This window comes from Marmota flaviventris, unplaced genomic scaffold (assembly GCF_047511675.1).
Source record: "Marmota flaviventris isolate mMarFla1 unplaced genomic scaffold, mMarFla1.hap1 Scaffold_56, whole genome shotgun sequence".
NCBI classification, from domain to species: Eukaryota; Metazoa; Chordata; class Mammalia; order Rodentia; family Sciuridae; genus Marmota; species Marmota flaviventris.
In genome coordinates, this window is record NW_027288362.1 from 426,443 (window position 1) to 436,806 (window position 10,364).

The window sequence follows — 10,364 nt, forward strand, 5'->3', positions numbered from 1 at the left end:
GGACAACATACAGTAAATTCTTCAAGGAAAATCTTAATTCAGATACTGTGATAAGGTGTCTGGTCCATTTTAAAAACTTCAGTTTGAAACATGCAGTCCCACCAGGCATGCCTAAAGAAGCCCTGAAGTATTGCCTTCAGACATAAACAAATCACTTCCCCTCACCATAAACAGAGTGAGGCCTCTGGCAGGTTGTCCTCACCTAATAAGAGGGAAGGGTGGGAAGACCAAGGTGCAGACCACCAGACCAGATGTTTCTGGCCCTAGAGTAAATGATGTCATGGAAAAATCTGGTGCTAACTAACAAGGATTGAAAAAAGGGTAAAAAAGCTGCAAAATTTAGTATAAAGAGTAGAGCAAATGAACAGATATTCAGCCATCTCAATAAAAAATGCACTTGAGCTGGGGAGGCTGATGAGGACTTGGAATGACATCTCATCACTTCTCATCATTTGTATTATCCTCACCACTCTTAAACTCTACAGCCACACCTTAGTGAGAGGGGGAAAGGTAAAAGACTATATGATGTTCTTCTCATGTGATGAAAACTTAATTTCAGTGGGGAGAAACCCAATGGGGAAAATAAAACCAAGAGGAATATCTCCCACACACCCAAAATATATACTTTTATGAATAAAAATTTTATCAAAATTACTTTAAAATTTCATTTAACTTTTGTGCTGTCTGGTCTTATGAGAAAGCAAATTTTATTTTAAACTTCTAAGCAATGTCCTAAGGCATTAATATTTTCCCAGAGGGAAAAACAATATAATGCATTAGTATAATTTAAAAATTTCTAGTATTCATAATAAAAATTAAGAAGGACAGCTTAAATCAATTTAATAACTTAAACCACTATATCCAAAATATTATTATTTGTGAAAATATAAATTGACTAATAAATAAATGTATTTTTCAAGCTTCATCCTAAAATTCACTCTTGACGTCTCAGGGATATCTATGTTCACCACAGCTATATTATATGTTTGAGATTCATAAATACCCTGACCTCAGCAAGGTGAAAAAAATGGACAACTCAGTTCTGTGTCATAGGTTATGGAATAAACATACCAAACAACATTCTCTCAGGGCCAAAGAAGAGGAGAGACTCTGCACTTTGAGAGAGAAGCCATCTACAACTCAGAAGTGTACAAAAGTGGAAACTGTTTCTCACAGGATTCTGGGCACAGGTCCATTTTCATTTTAGATATCATACTTTAACCAAAAGAGGTTGATATACCTGGAGAGAAGACTCTAGGTAATCAGATCATCTGTAACCCAGAAACTAGAGTCTAAACATTTAAAAAAAAATTATTTTGCAGTTTTGTCTTTAGCCTAATGCAGGGTTGTTATTTCAATTTTCTTCTTTAGTATGGGGTACTCTGAGAATATCATCAAACATTAAAGGCATAGAAGTCTATACATATTTCCATATAATTCAATAAAGCCTGTCAAGAGATTAAAGTTTAAATTTAAATTAATAAAAATTTAACCAGTACCTATAAGGCACATTATATTTTTCACATAACTTCTGTTCCACATGTGATCAAATCCTGGCATTCAGCCCATGTTTAGAGAATTAGATATCTATCACTGAATGAGAAGAAACCATATAAAAATTATTGTCTCAAGTGTGGGCTTATCATCAATTAAGCCTGGGTTTATATGGGATCTTTTTACTGCATTAAGTGATAGTTGGTAAGGTTGCTGAACTTCAGAGGGAGATATGGTTGCCAAAAAAAGCACCCCTCTTCTCAGAATCAAATAAATTAAGGTGGGCTCATTCTCATGGAGGTGACAGTGTTATGAAAGTAAAAACAAAGTATTCAAAGTGTTTCCTGACTAATACACTTTCATATTCACAGATTTACATAAGTCACACACAAAAAATAAGAGCTCAGATCAAAAATTTGGGAAATATACTCTGCACTTTGGCTACAAGAGGACTAAAAACACATTGTCAACTTTATATGTACAGATAGGGCTAAAGAATTGCTAATATGTTGACACTCGGTATCATTCTGCTTTTTGTAATGGATGAAGTTTACATAGCTGTTCAGTGTGAAAGAATATTTGAAAGGTCTCCTGAATATTAACCAACTTTACTGGAATTCAGGTTCAATTCTCTGTGACCCCAAAGCCACAACTCACATCCTCTAGACTACATGAATTATCAATCTTTCATTATTGTCTTAGAAGTTAGATAGTGGCACAAAAAAGCAGAATATTTTTTGGTACCAAGGACTGGACTCAGAACACTTTATCACAAATCACATCTCCAGCCCACTTGTTTTTAAAGATAAGCCAAGTTCTCAATAAGATGCTTAAGGCCCCACTGAGTTGCTGAGTCTAGCCTTGAACCTAAAATCCTTCTTCCTCAGCCTCTTGAGTCACTGAAATTACAGACATGTATTACAATATTGGCTCTTGTTTCCTGGTTTATGAATAGGCAAAATTGAAATGATAAGAAGAGAAGCAGCTGTTATAATCACCCCTTTATTAATTCTGGCTTAATTCCCAAGGTTTAAATATTGAAATCCATATTTCAATGTATATTGAAGGTAACATTATCTATTATAGTCAACAGTCTGTTTATCTCCATTTTATCCAATTTTTTACTGCCTAAACTTTGATTTAATTTGAAAATATTACTCAATATGTTTGAACTTCTGGTTTTTCTTCTGGCATTATTAGGATACTAGGTTCAAACCATACAGCCTATGGAAACTTATGGTGTGGTTATAGCTAAAGAGAAGACTATATGATAAAATTTTAAACTCATGAAGATGAGGTATTTTCTTTATTTTTATGTAACCTTGGTGAATAAGATACAGAGTACACAGCCAAACCTTAAATCATACAAAGCAAGCTCTAACTCTAGTTAATACAGAAAAATATCAAATACAAAAAGTTGTGTTGCAAAATCACATAGCAGTTGGTTTGTTATCAGCAGCACAGGAATGGGTTTCTGCCATATAATAATATCAGTATGACTTCAACACATATGTTATCTTTAGATGCAGCCACACAGCAGTTGATCAATGAGAAGTTGCAAGAATGATGAGCTTGTTTAGATACCATCTGGTGATGGGTTTTAGTAATCCTAGACAGGGGGATTGTGTTCTAGTCATATCACAATACAGCATATTTTTTGAGGCCTGTGGATGCAGAGCTCTTACCTCCTTGCTAATAGATCTTTGCAGAAGATTTCAGGTGTGTAGATTTTTTGATGATGAAACCTATAAGGGTAGATCATTGGAAAGGCCACACATGGCTATAGCTACTCTGTTGTTGATGCTTCCAACAGGTTACTGTTATGATTATGATGATGATTATTATTAATATTATTATCATTTATTTAAGTAATGAATACTTTGATTAAGTGTATACATTCATTGTCATAAACATTTTCTTCTGAGCATGTGTTCACTATGTAAAATATTGAACACACACCTTCATTTTCTGGCCTATATATGGAAAAACCTACGGAATGATGCAGGATTCTGAGGGCTGAATGCTCTGGGCTACCTGGGAGCTATTGTTACCTCTGCATAAGCATGACTACACTGCCAACTCTTCCTCACATCTCTCAATTGCTAGAGACCAAAATTTTACATCCTGGGTCTCAACACCCACACAGCAACTCGCATAGTCTTTAGGATATTTGCAGGTGAGAGATATCTCAGTCCTGATAGATTAATGGAGATTTTTAGGGGAGTAGTGGCACCTATGGACACGAAGAAGCATACAACACTTTGTTGCCTCAGTCCAATTACAGTGAACTCCTGTGGAAATCTGTGACATAATGGGATTAGTTCCTTGTAAACAGAAATAAGGATTCAGACTGCACTGTGTGCAAACACAAACCTTGGAAGTTGAACTATCAATGAATTGCTGAAGCCCAGGCTCCAGCCCCTGGCCAAAGAAAAAAGTGGCAGCAGTGGCATAGATGATTTGGAGAAGTAGTCAAATGAGTCATGTGCAGCTGCTGTGGTCATGGGATGAATGGTTTCTATAGATCTGAGAGCAAAAACTGATGCAAGTTTTTGAGAAACTACCAGAATGAGAAATTGCAAGATAATCAAGAAGTATAGGATTCAAAGTATATCCAGTAGAGTAAGATCTCTGTATTTTGAAAATACCCATCAACCTTCTCCATTGTGATGATTGAGTCTGGGGAGAAAAAGAAGGATAAAGGCCTTCAAGTCCAGTCAATGGATGATGCATAAAATGAAACAATAGCAGCCAATGGCTCCAGTGAACAACTGGCATGGCCAGCCCAGGTATCCAAGTTTACCCCATTTTACCTGTTAATCAGAACTGGTGGACTTAAAAAATAATTTACCCAGGTGGCAAGAGAGCAGGATTATTATTTTTTGTCTGTAAGAATTAGAGATAAACAGCATTCTGTGTTGCACCTTAAGAATGGAGAGGTTAGCATTGCTCCTTACAGTAGAAGTTGTAAAATGCTCAATGCCATGAGACATTGAAGGACAAAAAAAGACCAAGTATGTTAGTACCTGGCCAGGCTTCTAGAGGCCTGTATTTTCAGCAAGTAACCAAGGTCATAAACACTCATATTCAATCTATGTACTCAAGGTCAAAAATATTTGTTTGTGAGCATGCTCTTACATCAGTAAAATGTTGTTGATATGCCTTCTTTGTCTGACCTGCATAAAAAAAAAATTGTATTTAATAATTTGGGGGGCTGAGGAATAGAAGCTAGAGTTTGGTTATGGGCTATTGCTGCCTTCAAAGGTAGGATGCCTACCATCCCAATAGTTCCTCACATCTTCATTCAACTGCTTGATCCCCAAACCTTGCTTTTTTTGATATAAGCCCCTGCACAACAGCCACAGATGTGAAATCATTTTTATTTTGAGACTATCACAAATCCTCTGCTTTATGCAAGGAGTATTGTGTTGTTTTGTAGACATACTCCCAGATAAAATTCATATAGTGGAGATTTAGAATATTACTTATTTTAATGTTGTCTCACCCTCACTTTTTTAATGTAGTGTTTCATATTGTCCATTTACAAAACTTTTGTGATACAGATACAATCCTTTTGTTGCAGTTTCCATAGCATCCTGCATTTTCATCATGATTGAAATGAAATATGCCTGTTTTCAAATTTCTCCTGATAAGAAATTTAAAAAAAAATATTGCTTGTTCTTGATTTTTCAATTCAATTTTCAGCAATTTCCCAAGTTTATTTTAAATCCTTGCTATAAGCTTTAGACGTTTTTCTCAAACATATTATCCCCATTGAATAAAACGTTCATCAGATGTAAAAATTTTGTTTTTCTTTTATTTATTCATTCTTTTCTTTTTTTAAGGGGAGAGGAATGAATACTTAACCCAGGGTAGTTCTCCTAAACCCCTATATCACCAGGCTTTTTAAATTGTATTTTATTTTATTTTTAGTTTTCACACAAAATCTTGCTTAGTTTCTTAGGGCCCTCTCATAATATCTGGGCTGAATTTGAAATTATGATTCTTCTGCTTAAGTCTCCCAAATTATTAAGATTGCTGACATGAGCCACATATGTGTGTAACCCCCCTCCCTTTTTGAATACATGTCACTATTTAAAAATGTCACTACTTAAAAATAATGATGAATCATGGCTTCTGAAGGAGGTAAGTTTTGCCTTTGCGTCAGGCATATTTGATCTTGATATGTACTTAAAAATTGTGGGCACACAACAAAGCATCTTTGTAAGATCCTGTTTCAAAATTAAAAAAAAAAGAAAAAATTGAGGATATAGCTCAGGAATATTAATTCTCTCAGTTTAACCAATAGCACTACACGCATATAAACACACGCAGTCACACACACACACACACACACACACACACACACACAGTACTTGGGGGATTTGGAAAATATTTTTTGACACTGAACAGCTGTATAAACTTCATCTATTACAAAAGGCAGAATTAGTGACATAATATCATGGGTCCTTTAGCCTTATCTGTGTACAGAAATGTGGTAATGCGATTTTACTCCTACTCTTGCCAAATGCAGAATGCATTCTACAAACTTTGGGTCAGGGCTCTTCTTTTTTTATGGCTTTTATAAAGTTGTGGCTTTGAAAGAGTACTAGTCAGGTACCTAATCAGGAAATATTTTTTAATGTTTTTGCTTTTTCTTTTAGAACACTGTCTCCTCAATGAGAACAAGCTCACCTTAATTTATTAGATTCTGAGATATCATGTGAAGAAGATTCAGGGTGCTTTTTTTTTTTTTTTTTTTTTTTTTGGCAGCCAGATCACCCTCTGAAGTTCGGTAATCTTAACAGCTAAACATATGCAGCAAAAATATTGCAGATGAATGCAGTTCAATCCAAATGTGAACTAGTAAGTTTTAGAGTGACTTCTTATACAGTTATAGACAACAATATACCCAGTGGAGGGAAAATGTCAGGTTTTAATCATATGTGGTACAGTGAATATCTGGAAAACAGCAGATATCTTATATAAAGTATTTTAATTTCTTTTATTCATATCCCCAGCCCTTATCCTTAGTCTTTTAACAATGAAAATGGACCAGCTTGCATTTTGGACTTGATTCTGGGCCCACTCGGCTTAGGTTGGAGTCAGTGCCTAAAGACTTGTCCAATCAGTCCCTTAGGTGCCATTCTTTTAATCATTTTGTAGGCTTTCTGTCATGGATCAAGAGCCCAAATTTCTGTGCTAAGAAGAAGCTGAAAACAAATCACAGGGAGAACTCTGAAAACCCTGAAAGCAAGAAAATGATAAGTGTGCCTCGTTATCTTGAGACTGGATAAGTATGTTGTTTGAAGCTGGCAAGAGTGGCAATGGTGGAAAATGAAAATTGTGGCTAGGTACTTGTTGTGAGGGGGCAACAATTGTGATATATGCAGTACAGGAGAGAAATAAAGAATTTCCATGCACTTATGCCCCTTTCAATGCTTTATTCACTCAATTACTCAACACAATTTCACTCTATAGGTTCTTAATCAAGAAAACAACAATTCTTAATGCTAGGTACTGCAATAGACATAATCTATTCAGAGCTAAAAATTATAAATTAATTCTAAGCACTGCAAAGCACACGTAATAATGACAGGCTAATTACAGACATTCCCTCTGCATGCTAAGTTCAAAAGTCTCAAGCCTTAGGCTTTATGTCCAGGATATGCACACTCACTCAGACCAGGGTGATCAGGACAAAAACCAAGGCAGGGCTTTCCTGGTATGGAGCAGATGACTGGTTGAGGAGAGAATCATAGGGAGAAATTGCAGCACTCACCTTGGTCCAGACAAGGGCATAGAGTTGGGGAGTGGTGAGTATTATGCAGAGGATCAGAAAATGAAGACAACTAATGGTATGTCAGGTCCTCATCAGGCTATCTATCTCAAGTGCATCTTTGTTTTGGCTGGCTGAATCCCTGTTCATTAGCTGTATTATTTACATAAAATTTTGGGCTTTTTGACCCCCCTTGCAATCTTCTTCAGCTAACACCAGGTTTCTCATTGTCATTTACCCTGGGGTCAGAAACATCTTGTCTGGTGGTCTCCACCCTGACATTTTTGCCTTTCTCTCTTATCAGGCTAGGAGAGCCTGCCAGGGGCTTCACTCTATTTATCAGGTTGAGGGGAAATAACTTGTTTGAGGCCATACTGGAGTGCTCTGTGTGTGTGTGCCTGGTGAGACTGCAGGTTTGAAACTAGAATTTTTTAAATAGAGTTGTGTAGGCTTGGGCTGGGGATGTGGCTCAAGCGGTAGCATGCTCGCCTGGCATGCCTGCGGCCAGGGTTCAATCCTCAGCACCACATACAAACAAAGATGTTATGTCCGCCAAATACTAAAAAAAAAAAAAAAAAAAAAAACTAAAATTCTCTCTCTTTCTACCTCTATCTCTCTCTTTAAAAAAAAGTGTTGTGTAGGCTCAGGACTGAGGCCATCTTCACAGGACTCCTCAGAGGGTCTCTGTGGCAGATCAACCTCCATACCCCACCCTTACTAGTCTAGTGAATCTTAGATCAGCAGTTAAAAACCTGGGCATTTTGTTCCATAATTGTATGGTGTTTTCAGCTTGTCTCTAAAGCCCTTTGTGGGCATCCATGTGCCATGAGTCCAGCTTGTTCCCACATTGTGTGGTGAAGACTGGAATAATTATCTGAAGAGAACCCCAACTTCATTTGTTGTTTCCATGCACAAGAGAAATTGCACTTTTAGAGCTTGTTATGGAGGTGTTTTTTGTTGTTGTTGTTGTTGTTTTTTTTTGTGTGTGTGTGTGTTGTTTTCTTTTTGGTACCAGGAATTCAACTCAGGGGTGTTCAGCCACTGAATCACATCCCCAGCCCTTTTAAAATATTTTTATATGGAGACAGGGTCCCTTTGAGTTTCTTAGGGCCTCATTAAGTTGCTGATGCTGGATTTTAACTCAATGCTCCTCATGACTCCTGAGCTTTTTTAATGTAGGGGAAGCAGTATCACAAATTCAGAACAACAATATAAATTCCAGAACTTCAGCTTAGCTCTTCCTAGGTCTGAGAATAAACCTCTAGTTTTCTAGCTCTCTGTTTACATATTCAAATCTAGGGTTCTTTTTTCATAGTGAATTAGTATAAAATAGAAGGGATAGTAAAATTACAGTGTAATCAGGATAATGAGCCTCATTCTAACACATCTGGAGGCTAACTGGAAGATATGTTAATGAGCACCATTAAGGCCTATTTCAAATGTAAAAAAAAAACCTTAATGCCCACTTTTGGGAACACCTTCAACAAAGTCCTTTGTCCCATGGTGAAGTTGAAAGAGGAAAGATGGGTCATGGAAAAGATGAAAATGAACCCATATGGTAGTCAGTCTGCCTTTTCTAAAACCTATTTTAAATAGATTTTTCCATGTCTGCTGAAAAACATCTGTAAACTTTTAAGATGGCACACAAAAACGAGTTTATATGGTATCATTCCCCATCCCACATGGTAGGAGTTCTATTTCGACTTGCTTAAATAAATAGACTTTATTCTTCAAAATTTGTGAGACAAGCACCCAGATGCAATTGGAAAAGTGAGAAATTTTGTTTCATCTCAAAACTCCACTTTCAACATTATCAATGACTATTTTCCCATATTTCATTTCATTTTTCTTCAAGAACTAGACAGCATTTTTAAAAGATTTGATTTATCATCTTTGTAGGAATGGGGGAAACGCTCCATAAACTCAACAAGCAGGACTGTAGAGGCCTGTCATAGAAGAGAAGGGGGAAGGGGGAAGAAGAGAGAGGGAAGGGGGAAGAGAGGGGGAGGGAGATGGGGAGAGGGAGAGGGAGAGGGTGTTGATATTTATGAGCTCAATGGGCATGAGGAGGAGCAGGGGGGAGTGGGCTCTTACTTCTTTATTGGCTGAGAGTTCACGCCACTTTGGGGATTTGGAGGTGTGTCATTGTGCCATTAAAAGTTCACACTATTCAGTGTCATGGACCTGAGCTCCTGGAAGAGAAATGCTCCAGGCACCATCTTTTTTTTTTTTTTAAGAGAGAGAGAGAGAGAGAGAGAGAGAGAGAGAGAGAGAGAGAGAGAGAGAGAGAGAAGAGAGAGAGAAAGAATTATTTTATTTTTATTTTTAGTTTTTAGTTTTCAGCGGACACAACATCTTGTTTGTAGGTGGTGCTGAGGATGGAACCTGGGCCGCACGCATGCCAGGTGAGTGCTCTACCACTTGAGCCACATTTCCAGCCCCTTCAGGCACCATCTTTACCAACAATCCGAGCTTTTTACATATGAATAAAGCAGAATAAAATTAGTTGACATTAAAAAGTATTAATCTCTTCTAAATGAGGTAGTGTAATTTATGTGTCCCAACAAAGGTCCTCAATTCATTTTGTTTTCATATGTAAATCCTTTTTATTAAAATAGCCCTGACCCATAGAAACATTCCAAACGTTTCAGTAAACACCTTTCTCTGGTGTGGCAGTAAAATAAAAGTGGGACTAACTTGAATTCAAACGACATGAAAGATCAATCTCTCTCTTTCTTTCCTTTTTTTTTTGTTTTTTGTTTTTGTGGTACTGGGAATTAAACCCAGGGCCTCATGCTTAGAAGGCAAGCACTCTACCAGCTGAGCTATATCCCCAGTCCCATATTTTGGGATGCAAAACCAGTTATTGAAGTCATGGGCGCTCTACCACTGAGCCACATCCCTCCCTTATTTTTTATTTTTACTTAGAGAAAGGTTTTCACTGAGTTTCTTAGCTTCTCACCATTGCTGAGACTGACTTCAAATTCAGAATCCTCCTATCTCAGGCATGCACCACCATGCATGGCCAACTTCCATCTCAAAAACTAAAGTACACAGCAAGTTAGGTCACAGGCTGTCAACAAATAGGTAC

The 10,364-nt window shown here is 37.1% G+C and overlaps 1 non-coding gene across 1 annotated transcript; it reads right to left on the reverse strand.

Annotated features, from left to right (window-relative positions):
- Nucleotides 1–10,035: 10,035 nt before the first annotated feature.
- Trnar-ucu (transfer RNA arginine (anticodon UCU)) lies at nt 10,036–10,109 on the reverse strand. The gene has a single exon. It is a non-coding gene; the product is annotated as a tRNA-Arg (tRNA).
- Nucleotides 10,110–10,364: the final 255 nt, after the last annotated feature.